This window comes from Melanotaenia boesemani, chromosome 4, assembly GCF_017639745.1.
Source record: "Melanotaenia boesemani isolate fMelBoe1 chromosome 4, fMelBoe1.pri, whole genome shotgun sequence".
NCBI lineage: Eukaryota > Metazoa > Chordata > Actinopteri > Atheriniformes > Melanotaeniidae > Melanotaenia > Melanotaenia boesemani.
In genome coordinates, this window is record NC_055685.1 from 33,610,457 (window position 1) to 33,629,258 (window position 18,802).

Genomic DNA, 18,802 nt, shown 5'->3' on the forward strand with positions numbered 1-18,802 from the left:
TATGCATGAACATGTACAAACTTTTATTAGCTTACTGCCTTGTATGTTACGCTTTGTATTTCATTTTTATTTATTTTTTTATTTTTCCTTTCATTATTTGTTTTCTGGGAAAAGCGCCCTAAGAGGGCTTATTTCAGATCTGTGTTCCTTAACCTCGCTGGTGCCCCCGAAAGTCAATAGCAATGCACAAGAGCTGACCTGAGTACAGAGCCTGTAGGCACTTTGTTAAGCTTGCTCCCTGGTGAGTGCGTTGCAGACGGGTGTTGCCCAGAGTTGAAGTCTATTAGTTCGAGTTTATTTACAGCCAAATGCCCAGAGACCCGCCTCTGTAATGTTGTTTGGGGGAAAATAAGAGCTGAAATTGAATGAAAAGCATCACACCACATGCATAATTCATGGATATCATTATCAAGCGTACACAGACGCTCAGATGAGCGCACACATAAAAAGCATAGAGTGAGCACATATTTGCAAATACAAACAGCCAAGAAAACGTAACGTGCGCAGGCCATTATGTGTGCTTATTATAAGGCCTTTTCGGTCATTTATCCTGGTGCTGAACTCAGGCCAATTTTCTCAGCAAGGGTCCTATTTAGACATCATAACAAAACAACAACATCTCAGCAAGTGTTGAGGACTACTCAGATGAAGAGAGAAAGGAAGAGTAATAAAACTGGATATTTTGAAAGAACTAAACTAGCATCAGAGAAAAAAGAAGATTGCTCATTTTTACCCTGATATATTTATAGGAGAGACTTTACTGGATGTTTACATATATATACAGAAGACAGAGGAACACGAAGTTCAGACAATCATGCAGTTGGGAAATGAGAAAGACAAGATGAAGAAAGAAAGTTAGAATTTGTGAAAAATATGGAGAGCATAATGAAGGAGAAATAAAGAGAGCGAGAGGTGAATTAGTTTTATATTTCTGAGGTTTGGCCTGCTCATCTTCCTCTCTTGAGCCCTTTTGACCCTAAACTCTCTTTGATGTACTTCTTCCAGCCAAAGTAGCTCAAAAAGTCCCTACATGTCCACACACACACACCTACACACACACACACACAAATACATACATACACAAGACCACACAGAGGAAAGCAGCACAAAAGTTTTAGAACAAATTTACTTTAATGCGCCCGTATATGCTTGCACAAATTTTGTGCACACATGCCACACACACTGTTGGCTTACCATTAAGAGTGCTTACTGAAGCAGTACCATGGTAGAGAGAGAATTCAGCAGGATTCTCCAGTGAATAGTGAGAGATTCTGGTCTCATTCAGCAGACAAATGAAGCGTGAGCAGTCTGAAGGGCACACATCCATACTTACACACACTTGGACACACATTCATTCCTACATTGAGCAGACAGATACATGCTCTGTGCGCACACCCACCCACACACACACACACACACACACAAATACAGGCCAGTGCTCAGTGCACTGTGACACCCGGCAAAGGAATGAAGCTACACAGAAGCTCTTAATGGATATAAGGCAGCCAGCTGTGTTAGCCAGGGCAGGAGAGAAAAGAAGACAAGGCAGGAGCATGGACTTGACATGATCTAACTTGTACGTGCAAATCCAGAGGCCACACGTGCTTTGACTAGCTGTACACATCTTGAAAGCAACCTGTAGTTGTTCAGTCCCCTTACCTCGACCAGAAACCATTCACTGATTGATTGGGAATACACTTCACAAACACTTTGTGCTGGGAAAATAACGGCTGAGGGAGTGAAAGCACCGGAAGAAAACTCCAGAAAGGAGGACATATTAAAAAGAAATACAAGATGAAAGTGAATGGAGACTGCTCTCTAATGCTTTACCCGCCCCTCTCGAGATCTGTGATTGTGAATATGTGTGTGTGCGTCTGTGAGCGTATAGAGGCAGAGTATGGAAAGCTTTCTGAAATATAAAGAGCGTTGTTTGAAACACACTCTTGTTATGCTGTGCACCGCATCCATGAATTTTCTTGCTCTTGCCAAAACTCCCACAGCTCTTTCAGCCTAATTGAAGCCTACACGCCGAGATGCTGTGACGTCTGATCAAAGGTAAACGCTGGGTGGGGGTTAGTGGGGGGGGGTGCTGTAATCAATTTTGAATCGAATCAATATTGTTTTTTGTCTCATTTTTTCAATTTCAAAGAAAATTTGAGTTACACTGAAACTGAGAGAAGGCAATAAATAATAAATGTGATGTAGGCTGGGGTCTTTTAAGAATGAATCAGTCTTTACATAATGCACTTTAGAAATGATTATAGCTAAATAATCATTAAATGCACTTTTTTTTGTGAGTTCTTTCAACCTGACATTAATTTGTGGTACAATAAGTAACAACAAAGACTTGACAGTATTTTTTTACCACTTGGCTAGCATTAATTTAGCAAGAAAATAAGGCAGATAAATCCATTTTGATGGTGGGTGCCCAGCAACTTAGTAGCTGTATCATGATGTCAGCTAGCATTATTTCACAGTTAAACCCATTACAGCATGCAGCCTGAAGACTTCCAGATCAATCTTTGTTTCAAAAATGAAAGGTGTCTCATGGCTTAAACTCTTGGTGCGTGACTAGTTGCAGGTAAAAGCTCAATCAAGTCAGAGTGAGAGATAGAGGCAGTGAAGGAGAATCCCCCTCAGCTCCAACAAACCTTTATCCTTTATGCTTCATCCTCCAGTACTGCCCTTTTTCAAAGTTCAAACACCTGGCAGTGATTCTTCCATTCTGATTTAGTCCCCCATTGGCCTCATCCTCTTCCTTCCTCCCTTACTTTCTCCTATCTGACCACATTCTCTTTTTATTTTTACTTCACTGGTGGAATCATGTCTCCTTTAACTATTTAGCGTGATCAAAAGTTACTCATTCAATTGTTTTGCTTGTTTGTACTATTTAATTCTTTCCTCCCCTTCAATCTTTTGGGAAGTTAAGAGTTGTCACCACAACTTCTGACACCAAACTTACAGAAGTTCAGTTTGCTTTTCATCTTAATTTTTCTAGGGGTTTTCTCCCTCACCGTTTAACAGCTACTATGTCAGATTTAAAGGTGTTCTTTGCAGAATAAATAAATGAATAAATAAATAAATATTAAAAATTCAGCTACACCCATTCAGCTACACAATTGGAAAAGCGATACCTCATTTATACATATGTCATGTTTTTTGTCTTTTTGTTAGTTTATTTTTACAATTTTTACTTTGTCAGTGTGATTCTTGTTTATTATTTTGTCCACTGGTAGTGGGGGGAGAGGGACCTTGAGTGGCAGCAAAGTCTACTACTCTTTTTCCAGGGGCATAAATCCTTTCAACAACTGAGCTGCTATAGGATCATTTGGACACACAAACCCCTCCAACCACAAGATGGCAGCTAATGGAGAGGATTGTGGCAACAAGCAGCTGAAATGAGTTCCCTCTGCAGTGTGTCTGGGATGCAGAGAAGGTGAGGAAGTCGCTCATCCATGAGGGACTCAGGGTAGAATCACTCTTCCTCCACACTTAGAAGAGCCAGATGTGGTGGCTTCTTCTCCTGGACGCCTCTCTGATGAAGTGTGCCAGGTGTGTCCCCCCGGGAGGAAGCCCCAGGGACAGCCCCAGGACATACTGGAAGGACAATGTCTCTTTGTAAAATGTGGGAACTTGGGAATCCCTGAGCTCTAGCCAGGGAAAGGAAAGTCTGGGCTTAATCTGCTGCTCATGACCTCACGAAGCAGAAGATGGATGGTTGTATTACATCCAAGGTTTAACATGATGCCATTCCTTTTATTTATTTTTTTAATCCTTTTAGGTTTTGAATGAAGAGCATGTTTCTGCGATTCAACAGGACCCAACACTCCCTGTAACACATTTATTCATCACAGCTGAGCAGACAACAATGGCAACAATTGAAAACATTGAAAAAAAAAAAAAAAAAATATATATATATATATATATATACATATATAAATATGTGTGTGTGTGGGCTATTTATCTCTTGTTGCTCTGCAAATTAAGACAGCCAAAGCCCTTTAAATTCTGGCTTCTAAAAAGGTGTATTTCTGTGATACATCAGAACTGTCAGCTAGCTATCTGCAGCAAATGCAGGCTGGGAGGCCTGTTTATATTATTCCAGGGTTAGTTGTGAGTTTGGCTTCATTTTCTCATGAAGTTAATCCTTCTATGTCATGAAATTGTGATTCTAGGCTTGCCCTAAAAAAAACCTGAGAAACAGTAACAATACAGCTCCTTCTCTATGTTTTAACATGTTTATAGCAGCTACAAATGACTTAATTCTATAAATCCTGTAAAAGAGAAAAAGTTATTTTCTCTTCAACTTTGCTGTACATCTTCAGAATCAGACTTCTTTTTTGCAAATAATGGAGTTGCACTTTCGTGTCCAACACAAACAATGCAGGTTAAAGTCACTTCTGCGATGGAGCGCCTTTCATACCTGGGGGCGATACGTCCACTTCTTTTGTGCAGTTGGTGACCAGGGCAGGCATGCATACACATTTAGTCAAAGTCTTTGTGCTTTCGCACTCACAAACACAAAAACAAGATAAAGGAGCGAGAGTCACAGCCTAGAGGCTGCCTGGAGCTGTTTCCCAATCATCACCACTGGGGAGAACAAGAGAGACCTTCGATGTCTACACCGGGAAGCCTGAGTGGGCTTCAGAAAACCACACACACACACACACACACACATCAAGACACACAAACCTCAACCTTTACAAATAAATTCTTCTTCTGAAGATCATATTTAAAAACGTATGACATCTGAGGGCGTCTCTGATCAAACAGTCTGATGTGACTCATGCACATGGAACACCCTCATTTTCCTCTTTGAAACACACAGATTTGCATTACACAGAGCGCAATGAGACTTTGAACTGAAATAACTAACCATATTTTCAAATGATACATTTTCATGTGCATAGATTTTGTCAATATAAAAGGGCTGCAAAATGTTCAAACAAAGAAGAAACTGTAGATGGAACAGAAGAGATAGTCCAGCTAAAACTTTCATTAAATACATAAAAGTGCTGAAATTAGCATACAACAGAGCTTAGATTTTTGGTTCACTTTGGTTTTTTTTTTTTTTTTTGTTTTGTGACAGGAAACATTAAACACCAATGTGTAGGATTTAGGACTTCTTTCATTTCACAGGCAAAAGGAAAAGTTGTTGGGAAAAATATGTCTTTATTTATTGGACTTATCTGGCAAAACCATAGAAATGTGCAGCCCTTGTGGCAGCAGTAATTAAAAAGATGTTTATAGTTTAAATTTTCACCATAAAACATTTTATATGCTTTTGAGAGATCTAGTTCATCTCTAAATTTGCATAATCAATCAAAAGCTAAGACACTGATTTACTGATAATTCCCCCTCTTTTGATATCCTACTCATACCTCAGATTAATATGCACCTTTAATTTGTTGTCTCTTTGTCCTTTCCCAGCCGTCAGTGTCTCAGATAGCTCTCTCTTGTCTTGTCTCGTCTAGCTTTCTTTCCTTGCTCATATACCACTGGTCTTTGTTGACTTGGTATCAAAAAATCTATATTCATTTCTGTAATTTCGTGACTCTTTGAACTGCATCAGTGTAATAAGTTGTTTTTGATGGCTCTTTCTTCTATGCTCCATTCTGTCCTCTCTGTTCTCTCTCTTCTCTACCTAAGCTCTTTACATTTGATAAGAATTTTATTGAAAGTCAAACTGCTCTTGGGGAGGGCCAAGATTTGTCTTATTTAGTGAATTTCTGGATTTTTTTTAACCTCCTTTGTATGTTGAATCCACATTCACAGGATTTCAGAGTTCCTTAACAGCTTTGTTTTTATATTGTTATCTTCTGTGTATCCTAGAGACTCAACTGGCATTAATTATGGTGGATTCATCCATGATTAAGTAAAACACAGGACTTTTAGCAAAGCTTTGTTAATATATTTCACAGGTCTAGTTGTATAAATACATGCTTGCTTAGTGCATTTCTGACAGACCATTTTTTTAGTCATGCTGCCATCATAGTTTGGTGTTTCTATGTTAAACCTTTTGAAAGAGGGTTACTCCATCTATCTAATGAATTTACCACACGAGAAAAATTTGCATTTGCCAAGTCATTTAGTACTGAACCAGTCTAGTTACATGGATAGAAAAACAATAAAAAATACCTCAGGGCCACAGATTATTAATTCAAGGGAACAAGAAAACGTACAAGTGGCCACATGTTACTAATGCATCAACAACCCACTAAACTACAATATATAATTATTCTCAACAATAAAACAGAATCCACTTAAATTGCAATGGCCCATAAATATGTGCTTATGTAATATGTGACCACAAGTTAACTAATCTAACTAATCTTCCCTTGCATTAGTAATTTGTGGCCATGACGTAATAATGCATGGTCACTGGAAAATAAGCTTTTTTTTTTTTTTTTTTATTGTTTTGTGTTTGTCACCAGACAGGCTAGTAGGTGGTTTTTAGAGGCCTGTTCATTTCTTCTTCACACTGCAGGTGCACCTCTGAATCTGCCAGTTTTCTCTTTACAGCTGCTGTGTGAGACACAGCATCTTAGTGCCAATTCAGAGTTCATGGTAAAAGGTGTAACACTGCACATTAAATCGAGCCGCTTATGTCACCATTGTTATGTTCAAGCTATGGATGTATTCTGAGCCAGTTAGCCTGAAACTTGTATTTAGGATGCTTGGTAACTTTACCAGCACTGGGGCTGAGGACCCAGAGGATTTGAGTCATGACTGACATCCTTGACACCAACACCACCAATAGCACTGATCTTTTTTTCTGTTATTTTTTAGAGCAGGTTCCCTACAGGTGATGTAAGGTTAGATTTCTGTTAAAACCAGCTGTGCATGAATGGATCATCTTATAGCATCTGAAGTCTTATTGTTTGTTTGTTTTAGACTCTGATGCAAACATTTACTGCACACTAATACACACCGCTGTAATTGTATGCCGGAATTTCCCACATAAGAGCTAGGTCTGTAGGAATCAATATTATGAGCGAAAATCCACAACCCCACAGTGAATTTCAGGTCCTGTTATTGGAAATGCTGCTGTGCCATCATAATGTGAAAAAAAGGTTAATGACTTGTGAGAATTTTCTGAGGTGGAAGAGAGGGGGAGAGCTGTTCAAACTAATGTTTTTTTTTTTTTTTAAGCATTTCATAACTGTATGTATTGGAAATGATGTAAGTGTGGTATATCTTATCTAAGTGCTGAATTTGGTAAAAGGTCATGAGAGAACAAAGCGTTTCTTCAGACTTTAATTTAAAGTTTATGTCATTAGTAATAAATAAATGGAAAGAAAACAAATTAGATAATTTTTTATCTAAACTGTTATCTTCCTCCTTCTCTTCATTAAGACTTTGTGTTTTGTTCAGGAACGTACAAGATTGACATTCTGATAATGGAGCTTGTTCTTAGGTAGGCAAGTATTATTGCTTTACTACCACCACAAGGTCTATCATAACTAAATCATCTAGTTCAGGGGTGGACAACGTCGGTCCTCGAGAGCCACAATCCTGCAGGTTTTCCATGCATCCCTGGACCGACACACCTGACTTAAACTAATGAGTCATTATGCAGATCCTTATAGGCTGTTTGATTCATTTAATTTGAGTCAGGTGCGTTGGTGCAGGGTTGTCACAGGTCCACTTGAGTGACAGGCCCGGTGACCAATCCCAGACGGCTTGGTCCTCAACACCTCCACTTCCGCATGGCTGTGTGGAGTGACAGGCCCGACAGCCAATCACAGAAGGCTAGGGCCGTAACACATGGAAAACCTGCAGGATTGTGACTCTTGAGGACCAAGGCAAGAGGCAAAACACAGGCTTTTTTAAGAATACTGTGAAAAATTTAAAAAAACATTACATTACATAGACATTGGCTCAAAAACATCAGATGGCAAATAGCATACCATTTGGAATCATTGCCTTTGAAATACATTGACTCTGGACCTGTAAAGATGGTAAAGCTATCTGAGTTAAAAAATGGGGACATGATAGCAGATAACCTGCACATTGGTATGAACTGCGAAGTTGATACTGTGTCTTGGGTTACATGTTTTGGGACAGAATATTGCCCTTATCTGATTGTGTGCTAAAAGATGGAACATGAAATGCCAGCATTTAGTCAAATAAGTAACATTATTGTGTTTGATGGGAAATATTTTCTTGCAACACTTGGAGACTCTGGGATTGGCTGAGCACCTTCACGCTCACCATGTGATGAGAGGAAACGAATATGATGCTTCTTTACTGAGGGTTGATAATTTGCAGTTTTTCAAACAATTTGACCTTCAAATGACCTATGGTTTTGAGAGGAATGACCTGTATGTGGTCCTTGTTCATGTGTTGTTGTAAAAGACATCAAAATTTGATTACTTTGAACATTGACAAAGGAATTGTTTTGTTTGTTTGGGACTGCTATTAATATAGACCAGTGTGGTGCCAACTTTGGTTGTCGAGCACAATATTTTCCTTATGTTCTAAAGAACCTGCTGAGTGGTGCTGATTTGTTATTGCGCAACATCACCCTTAATTTCCCAACCCTGGCTCAATGAACACACCCAATTGTTAAAGAGGATTTGCAGGCAAAATAAGAGAAGATGGAAAAAGTCCAGGCTAAATGTATGTTATCTCACATGGAAAGAAAGTCTTAAATCCTATCAACAAGCAGTCAAAGAAGCGAGGACAGCTTTTTAGTCTAACATTATTACAAAAAATCAATCCAATCCTAGAGTTTTATTTAAGGTTTTAGACTCAATTACTAACTGTGTGAACTGTTTTTCAATCACTTTGTTAAAAAGGTCAATGACATAAGAAATCAAATAGTTGCTCCGAGTCACACCATTACTGTAAGAAGAGAATTTCCCAAGTGTTTTAATTGTTTTACTAATTTTACTCCTTCATCTCTCTTCTCTTTAGCTGATGTTTTATCTCACATGAAAACAACCACGTGCAGTCTTGATGTCATACCCACCAAATTCCTCAAAGATGTTTTTAGCACAGGTGGGCCCAGCATTTTATCCATCATTAACCTGTCCTTGTCAGAAGGTGTTGTCCCTCCTGTTTTAAACATGCTGTGGTCCAACCTCTTTTAAAAAAGCCTAATTTAAGCATTGATGATTTTAACAACTTTAGACCGATCTCAAAGCTTCCCTTTTTATCCAAAGTTTTAGAGAAAGTTGTTTCTAATCAGATTTTAGTTTTTTTAAATGGAAATGACATCTTTGAGAAATTTCAGTCTGGTTTTAAAGCACTACACAGCACTGAAACAGCTCTCCTCAAAGTCTCTAATGACCTTCTTTTAGCCTCTGATAGAGAAGAGAGCATCATTTTAATTCTTTCAGATTTGAGTGCTGCATTTGATACTGTTGATCACGCTATTTTAATTGATCGTCTTAAAACCAGGGTTGGCATCACAGACACTGCACTTGATTGGTTTTACTCTTATCTTTTAAATAGAACCTTTGCGGTCACCATAGATAATTTTACGTCCTCCTCTGCCCCCATTGCCTGTGGTGTACCGCAAGGTTCTATTCTAGGTCCCATTTTGTTTTCTATTTATATAGAAGGACATGTTATAGCCTGCCATAACGTGTCCTTACACTGTTATGCGGACGACACACAGATATGCCTCCCGCTGAGACCAGGGGACACTGGACACCTAGCTCCTGTGTTAGAGTGTTTCAACGATGTGAACAGTTGGATGGCACAAAACTTTCTACAACTCAACAGTTCTAAATCTGAAATTATCTTAATCAACCCTCCTCACGCCCATATTGAAGACAGTCCCTGCCAGAAACCTAGGTGTCATATTTGATTCCAATCTTAATTTTCATCTTCACATAAGAAAGTCACCCAGTCCTGTTTCCTTCACCTCCGCACCATCAGTAAAATCAAACCTGTCCTCTACCCGCCCCATTTACAAAAAGTTATCAATACACTCATTTTCTCCAAACTCGACTACTGCAACTCCCTCCTATCCGGTCTTGACAATAAATCCCTCTCTCGCCTCCAACTTGTTCAAGACGCAGCAGCTAGGCTTCTCCCTGGATTTAGCAGAGGACAACATATTACACCTGTTTTAGCCTCGCTGCTGGCCCTGTGACAGACTGGTGACCTGTCCAGGGTGTACCCTGCCTCTCACCTGTTAAAATGCTGGGATAGGCTCCAGCTCACCTGCGACCCATATGGAATAAGTAGTCAAGATAATGGATGGATGGATAGCCTCGCTGCACTGGCTCCCTGTACGTTTCACTGATTTTAAAGTTTTACTGATCACTTTTAAAACTCGTTTAGGTCTGGCACCCGGCTACATTACAGATTTACTGACACCCTGCGAGCCTTCCCGCAGCCTAAGATCCTCAGGCAGGTCCCTTTTAGCTGTGCCAGGGTCGAAATTCAAGACCAGAGGTGACCAAGCTTTTTTGGTCCGAGCCCCTCGACTCTGGAACGACCTGCCTGAGGAGATAAGGCTGGCACCATCAGTTTCATCTTTTAAGTTACTTCTTAAAACGCACTTTTATCGACTGGCTTTTTTACAACATTTTTACTTACTTTTTATTGTTGATTTTATTACCTTACTTTGCTGTGTGCTGTTCAGCACTTTGTAAACCTTGTTTTTTAAAAGTGCTATACAAATAAAGACTTATTATTATTATTATTAAAGTTGCCAAAATATATTAAGACAGTTTACATTGGATTTAAATTTGAGACAATTTTCTTTTTCACTTTCATTGTTCTTTTACTGTGGTTAATTTTGTGTTGTGCAGTCCCATGCTCAGTGTTCACTGTCTGGCTCTTTTTGTTCAAATTTGATTTTTATATGTAGGATATCCTCCTGTGGTACAGTACCCTGTATTGTATATATAGGACATGTTGCTTGCATGTTTTTATGCTTTGTGTTTTGAAAATAAAAGAAAAAAATCTATTTAAAATCTATTTGAACTTCTGTGGGTTTGGTTGTTTATATTTGTGTGAAATTATTGTTATGTAAGGTTAATGTTACCTATTGCTAGAGGGAGTTGCAGGATATCTAAGCAAGTGTCTACTTCATGGCTTGACTGTTAAAACTTGACTCTTAAATTCTAAATTTAAGTGCATTGGGGTATAATAAACTCCCTTTACAGTATTATATTACATCATATGGTGCGAAACAAACACTTTCATCAGAGTTTATTTATATTCATTTATATTTATGTCCAGTCAGCCAATATTACAGGTGTTTTGGCTCATCTGGACAGTGTAAAACGATATCTGTAAGAGTTTATTTAAACTCTAATAGTGTTTGAATTTTAACACTATTTGGGTGTAACTTATTTAACTCCAGTGTCTAGTGTTTTAACACTGGGAATTTGGACCCAAATTATCATTGAGTGTGGTGTAAACTTCTCAAGCGTGAAATAAACACTGCTGAATTTGCTGTGATGAATTATGTGAAAGTTTCTTGCAAGCCAAACAACACAAAAGGGGCATTTACAAAGATATATGTGATGATTCAAACTTCAAAAATAACAGTTTTCTCAGAAAAAAAAACACACTCTACAGATTCAACTTTATTTTGATGAGTTTGAGACTGCAAATCCCTTAGGTTCAAAGAAAGGAATACACAAACTTGGTTGTATTTACTTTATCTTGAGGAACCTGCCACCAAAGTATAATTCTGTTATTATGAATATTCATATTGTGGCTCACAACACTTGAAAAAATATGGATTTGATGAAGTACTAAAGCTTCTTATTGACCAACTTAAAAGACTTGAAATGCAAGGACTTGAAATGCCTTTCTCAGACTCACCATTGCTAGCTTCTGTGGTCCAAGTCACAGGTGATAAAAATAGTTCATGTAAACCTAGGTTTTTTTTTGTTTTTTTTTGAGTCCTTCAGCACTACATATTGCTGCAGATTTTGTTTAACCAGTAAGGATGAGTTACAAACTGTCTTCACTGAAGATAAGTATGGTATGGTGTGGGTTTTTTGCACAAAAGAAATCCGTTCAGAACATTGTGCAGCTATACAGGAAAATTCTGTGTCGGGTTCAACATTTGGTGTTAAAAAGACATGCTTCTTCATTACATTGCATTTTTTTCCACCTCTTTGGTAATTATGCAATTGAGATAATGCATGATTTGCCTGAAGGTGTAGTGCAGTATGAACTGAAACTTTGTTTTCATCACCTGGTCAACAAGAAGTGTTTATCTTTGGAATCATCATCATTATTATCATCATTAGTGTCAACCACTAAATGGTTAAAAAAACGATGGAATAGAATATTTCCTTGGTATGTTTGTTTGTATTAGAACAATGGAAATTAATATTCTCAGAAATATCACAAATATCATTATACATGTTGATCAAGCTTTCATTTTGACTTGCAGAGTGAACATTCTTTATTTTGATGATCACTTCAATGCATACGTTGAGGACAGGGCAGATTCATTAGCTATTTTTTCGATCAAGGAGTTGATTTATTAAAAGCCCCATGACAAACAATTTTCTAATGAGATGGATGAAAAAACATACATTGTGCCACATTGTGTAATCTATTGTTGTGGAGTGCTTCTGTTGTTGGGACATTATAGCAAAGGCAGTGCTGTTATGTGAAAATGTAAATACAGGTTGATCTAAACTATGTTTCATTTTATTGTTTCTTTTATTCTTTTTTTTTCTTTAATAATTTTTAGTAGTTTTTAATATTTTGGGTATTGAAATTAGAATTATTAATTAACTCCCACTACTGTTATTTTAGAAATTAACTCCCAGTACTGTTGTTTAAAATAGAAATGAACTATATAAGAGTTAAATATTGAGTTATATTTCACTCTGTCTATAGTGTTGACATAGTTTTGACTTTATTTAGTGTTAAAAATTATTCACTGATACAGTTAAATTTTAACACTCTGCACTAGTTTTGTGTAAAAAAACTATTGACTATTGTGTGTTCAATACTGCCTGTGCTAAATTTCAACTACTGAGAGTGTAGTTTCAACTCTATTACAGTGTAAAATGTTGAATTACCTTGATTTAGTGTCGATTAATATGGACAGTTTTAAAGTATTGAATTTAACTCTATTAGAATTGAATTGACACTGCTGATTATACTGTGTAGCATCAGTGCTCCAGTGATTTGTAAAGATGGTCATTATAGATTAAATTTGAAATTATGCACAAACAACCCATTTGATTGTTTCCAATGAAAGACCTGCTGGGAAAAATATCAAATGAAAAGCTGACCATCTGAAAACCCAAAGGTAAGAATTGCGACAAGAAGAAGAAGAAGCCATTTCCTGAATGATTTGTAAAATTTACCCTCCTCATCAGAAAGACTAAGGAGTTGTGCTAAATATAGCCTGTATCTGTATAAGACATGTGCTGCTGACCTCTTAACCAGGTCCTCCATGGAAAAGAGATGTCGATCTCAACGAGATTTTTAACCCAGTTAAATTAAAGTTTAATAAATAAATAAATAACCAAATAATTATTTAAATTGTATGCAGTGAAATGCACAAGTGGAGCAGGGAAATCAACAACACCAGACTGGTAGACACAACCAAGCAGAATGTAAAATGTTATTGAATTGAGATTTTTATTTATTTATTTTTTAACTCGATATTGATCTTGTAATATAAGTATGGGGATCTACCCTGAGAAACTCCTTAGCATCAGCTCAAGTCATCTCAGTTAGTATTTCCCACTTCTCATATTTACAATCAAAGGAGGTGGTCATTCAGTTGTTTTTTGTTTTGTTTTGTATTTATTTATTTATTTATTTTTAATAATATAATTTTGTCTTGATGTCAATATCCTCTGATGTTATTTGATATTTTAAGTTGCAATAATCGGCACATTTATTCACTGCTTTTTTCCTAATGTAAAATTATACATCACCTACCAATTACAGGTTACCTACAATTCAACAGACACCACAAGGAAGTAACTAACATCCTCTGTTTACCTGTGTATGAACTTGAATGCATTGTATCCCAAGTACAAACTACTCAGCATTTCACATTACAGGAAACTAAGCAGCGTGTAATGTTGCATTGTTCCAGGTGTAAAAGCAGATGGTGAGTGTGCAAAGGTTCACTGTAGCATTGCACCATGAGTAGTTATACCGAGTAGGATCAGATGGATAAATAAATCATGAGCACTAAGGAGCATGGACTAAATCCCCAAGGTTTAACTTGTGTAGCATTCAAACACGCGTTTTGCAGACTATGCAAACAATGCCTCTTTGCAAAGAATGAGTGGGAGAAACTCAGTGCTGCGGTACAAGAGTTCATTCTGTAGGGAAGAAATATGGCAGAGGGTGACTGACAACAGAGACTGCAGATGTTAGAATTTTATATGTAGGAGCAGTTTTTAGAAAATAAATGAATAAATAAAGGTAACACAGAGGACATAGTGTACTGTCTCATGATTTGACCCAAATCAAATCTGATGTGGGTCCACATTAAAAAGAACACAGGTGGTATGGACAGTTAGACAAAATTACAGAAGGTTAGAAAAATATAGCCTGTCAATCCTCACTATTGTTAAATGACTTCTTTGTGTATAAAGAGACAAACCAGCCAACTAAAACATTAGGCATATAATTCTTGAAGATTTCCATTTTCAACCCCCGCCCCCCACACGAAAAAAAGAAATACAAAAAAGGACCTGACAATGACTTACTGTCCTATATGCATTATATACTCAATATATATATATATATATATATATATATATATATATCAGTACCACACACTTACAGCAAATTTAAAGACAGATTTCTAACCACTTTTTTAATGTAAAGTCTGTTAACAGTGACGGCCGCACTGAATCACAAATCTCAGGTTCAGAGGTTGATTTAGCTGCTTGACTTGTTGCACCCCCATTAAAAGAAGCATATTGCATTCCTATTATATTACTTGTTATTTGTTGTAACTTGTGTTTGCAAGAAAAAAATTAAACGGGCTGCATAAATCCATAATCCACATGGAATTAGAAAATAAATTACAACAAATGCTTCTGTTGTAACAAACAGAGTGTGTACCCTAATTTAGTAATTTATCATTTCTTGTGTTACTGTAGGAAAGAGACATGGATGCTGAGTCTGTGGAAATAGGATTGTAAGATCTTTCACTGTCATTGTCATTTCACATAAAGCCATACAAAAAAATAAAAGCATACATATAAAAAAAATTTTTTTTCTTTAACTTTATTGCAGACTACAGGGAGAAATAAGAAACATATTAGCAATTATACCTCAATGCTAGGTATGTATAATGTGTGGTAATAATGACTATGACCTGTAATGGGCTTCCACTGCTCTGGGTTTAAAAAGGTTACCTTCCATATCTCCTTTGACTAATCGATATTGATGTATCCTGATAAGATGTGCAAAAGTTGGCTCTCAGGCAAAAACGTCTCTGGACGCGGACTTAAATAATACTAAAAAGAAGTTTATTACAAAAGTTCAGGCATCAGTACAGATTTCTGCAGAAAAATCTGGAGGTCCCAAAACCAGAACGAAGACCCAAAGACCAGATGTACATTTCTGTCTTATATAGGGTTTAAACAAAGAAAATTTGTCAGTCCTGTATCCTCCCATCATAAATCCGACACAAGTTTACAAATAGGATGTTCGTGTGCTTAGAACACATGTTCATGTGTGAATCCAGTCTGCAGGACAGAGACCCTTATATGGTAAAACTTGAGTGCGTATCATTAAAATGCTATGCTTAGATCCCTCAATATAATTCTTACATGTCAACCTAATGCATTCAGATGCATCCTTTTTTTTCAAATTTAATCAAAATTAGACACAAGATATCTCACATTTGAGTGATGAATATTTAGCACAATCCAGTGTTCTGCAAACAAAAGGGCAGTGAAAGAAAGACATGATCATTTTTTGGACTGAACAAACAACAAATGTTGACACATGGAAACTAAAGTCCTTTAATAGGTTGTTTAATTTGTATTAGCTTTTCTTTATAGATGCAATAATGAAAAGGGCTGTGGCTCCTGTTAAATTTTAAACGTTTATTGCATAGAGTTATTGTGTTTTGCTTTAAATGCAGTGATCTCTATGGTAACTCAAAACCCAATCTGATATAATCATATCAGACATAAGACGTGTTAGCACTAGCTTACAAAGGTATCAAATGATGTGGACAGTCCACAGCTGCATGTCTTTAAGGAGGTGTCTTTACTCTGTCTGTTATTTAGGACAACTGAAAACGTGTTACTTTGAAATGTTAACATTAAAACGGTACCTGCACAGCTGGCGCTTATTATATTGTTATCAACCTATAATGTGAAAGCACTAAAGTTACCAATATGTAATAAGACCTTGAGGATTTAGATATGCTGTGTTTTTTATAATGTATATTAGTAGTAGAGGGTAACTGGAACATACTAAGCATGGTAAGTCTTACCATTAGGAGTTACCTTTGGCATGAAGCATCGGATTTATGTTGTTACTTAGCCATTATATAATGCTACATACTCCCCAGTTTGACTTTATCTGCAACCTGGGATGTGACTTATGAGTGCACACTGTGCTGGGTGATGTTCATTTCACCTAAGCTCTCATTTTTTACCAAATGCAGTGCTCAAAGGTCTGATGATTTACCACTTAATTCTTCTGGACACATTACATTTCTGGAAATAAAAGCAAAAGAAGAACAAAAAAACAAACAGCTATAAGAGCAAAAAGCTCCACTTCACTTGGGATTTCATGATGGATTTGAAGTCTTAGCTTGTGGAAATCCCGCTGTAAAATTATGTTAATCTCTCCCTGAGAACAGTGAGAGGCTTGATGAAAGAAACTAAATAAATAATATTTTCTTTATTCCTTTTCTGATTGGAAATGAAGTACAAGACAGATTCAGCTGTAGCAGAAGTTTTCATTGAAACTGGCACAATGACAGAGGGCCAACACACACAAAAGAAATAACTTACAACTGCACAAGGGAAAGTAAAAAGTCCTGATTATGGATTTTGGAGATAGGATGATTTTCAGTGAAGTCACAAAGTTTTGTTAGAGGGCCTTTGAAGCTGTGTTCTCTCTAAGCAGAAGTATTCGCAGTAGTATTCCCCCCTAAGCTTCAACTGATTTGAGCTGCTTGGAGAGTTTTCAGACAGATCTGTAAAGCACGTGGGTGTCCATGTCACACAATGAATTGATGCCATGTTTGAGGGTTGTACTTTGTGCTGCATCGACTCCTCTCTCATGCTGAGGTATTGGGGAGAAGACACAAACGGCTGTCAGGAGACTGCAGTGGATTTTTCCAACAACAGGTGCTTTAAATATCAACTCATGTATTTTTTAGACACGACTGTTCCATCACTTGTCATAACTGTGACACTCTTTAGCTGCCTGACACCAGTTTATCAGCTCACAGTTTGATTGGATCCACTCAAAACCACTCTGGCAGTTGATGTTAGTATTAACAACACTGAAACACACAGTACCTCTTTGACTTTTAAAGGCAATCACTGTTATTGTGCCCGCTTGCAACCTCAATTAAATTTAGAGGCTGTTTTGTCCTGGCTTTAAAGATCCCTTGACTTCCTCCAGAGGCTTAATCCCATAAACCATTATGACCCACTGACATCATAACTTTAAGCCGCCAGGCAATGCTATGCCCTCCAGAGGAGATAAAACAGATGCAGGTTGCTTTGAATTTATGAGTGCATTTATGTCAGTTGTGAAAAATCACCATCATCATCATCATCACTTGACACAGTGTTATAATGCTTTGTGTTTTGTTGTTTTTTTTTTTTTGGGGGGGGGGGGGGGGGGTAATTCTGGACACCTCATGAAAATCACATCAGAACATGTTAGTTTAAGATCTTGACTCTGAATTTACAATTATTTAAGATCACTGGGTCTAAGTGGTAAACAGCTACAAAGCACATTATGACATTTAAAATGGGATTATTAACTGTTTTGTGTTTGTTCACATAAAAAGATATAAAGATGTTATGAAAAGCAGTATAGTTATACTTAGGGGTAAATATCCCAATGTAGTATTATACTGATTCAGTGGATAAATATTTTATGTTTGCTGATATCACATATAATGTCATGAAAAGATGTAGATTTGTTTTGATCCAGGAGAGAGTGAGACAAGTTTAATTTAACACAAATCACATCACATCTAATCTCAAAAAGGCAAATAAAATATCAAAACAGGATTTTTTTCCTGAACTGAATCAGACATTTAAATGAAAAACAATCTGCTCCTTTGGCAAGCTTACTGCAACACATCTCTATATTATATATCTCTATTGCTTTTTAACCTTGTGTTTTGTATTCAACCAAACGTAGACTTAGACCAGATATATTGTGGTCACAATTTAAGGTGTAAACAAGACAAACATGGTAACAACAGGGGAGGTCAGTGTTTGGTTAATTCTGAGATCACAGCAGAAAAAACTATAGCAGCGGTACTGTAGATGGTATATAAGACCGTTAACCAGCACGCCATCTAGCATCTTCCAAACTTTCTGTCATTATCACTGCTGTTGATTCTCTTACCTGACTCTGGGTGAAATTAGTCCAAACACCGCCCATTGCAGTTGTTCAGAAACTGCAGCTTGAAAACATGTAGCATTCATTACTTAGGGCATGGATAATGCTTTAAACACAAGCAGCATATGCAAGGCTGCTATGATAATGATGCCAGTGGGTATTTAAAGTAAATATATTTTAAGCATTACTGCTATTGAGGATCTCAAAGCAAGTATTTTTAGAGCTTAGGTAAAATAACTAAGGTAGTAAAATTTGACTTTATCATAGCCCCCCCACCAGCAGA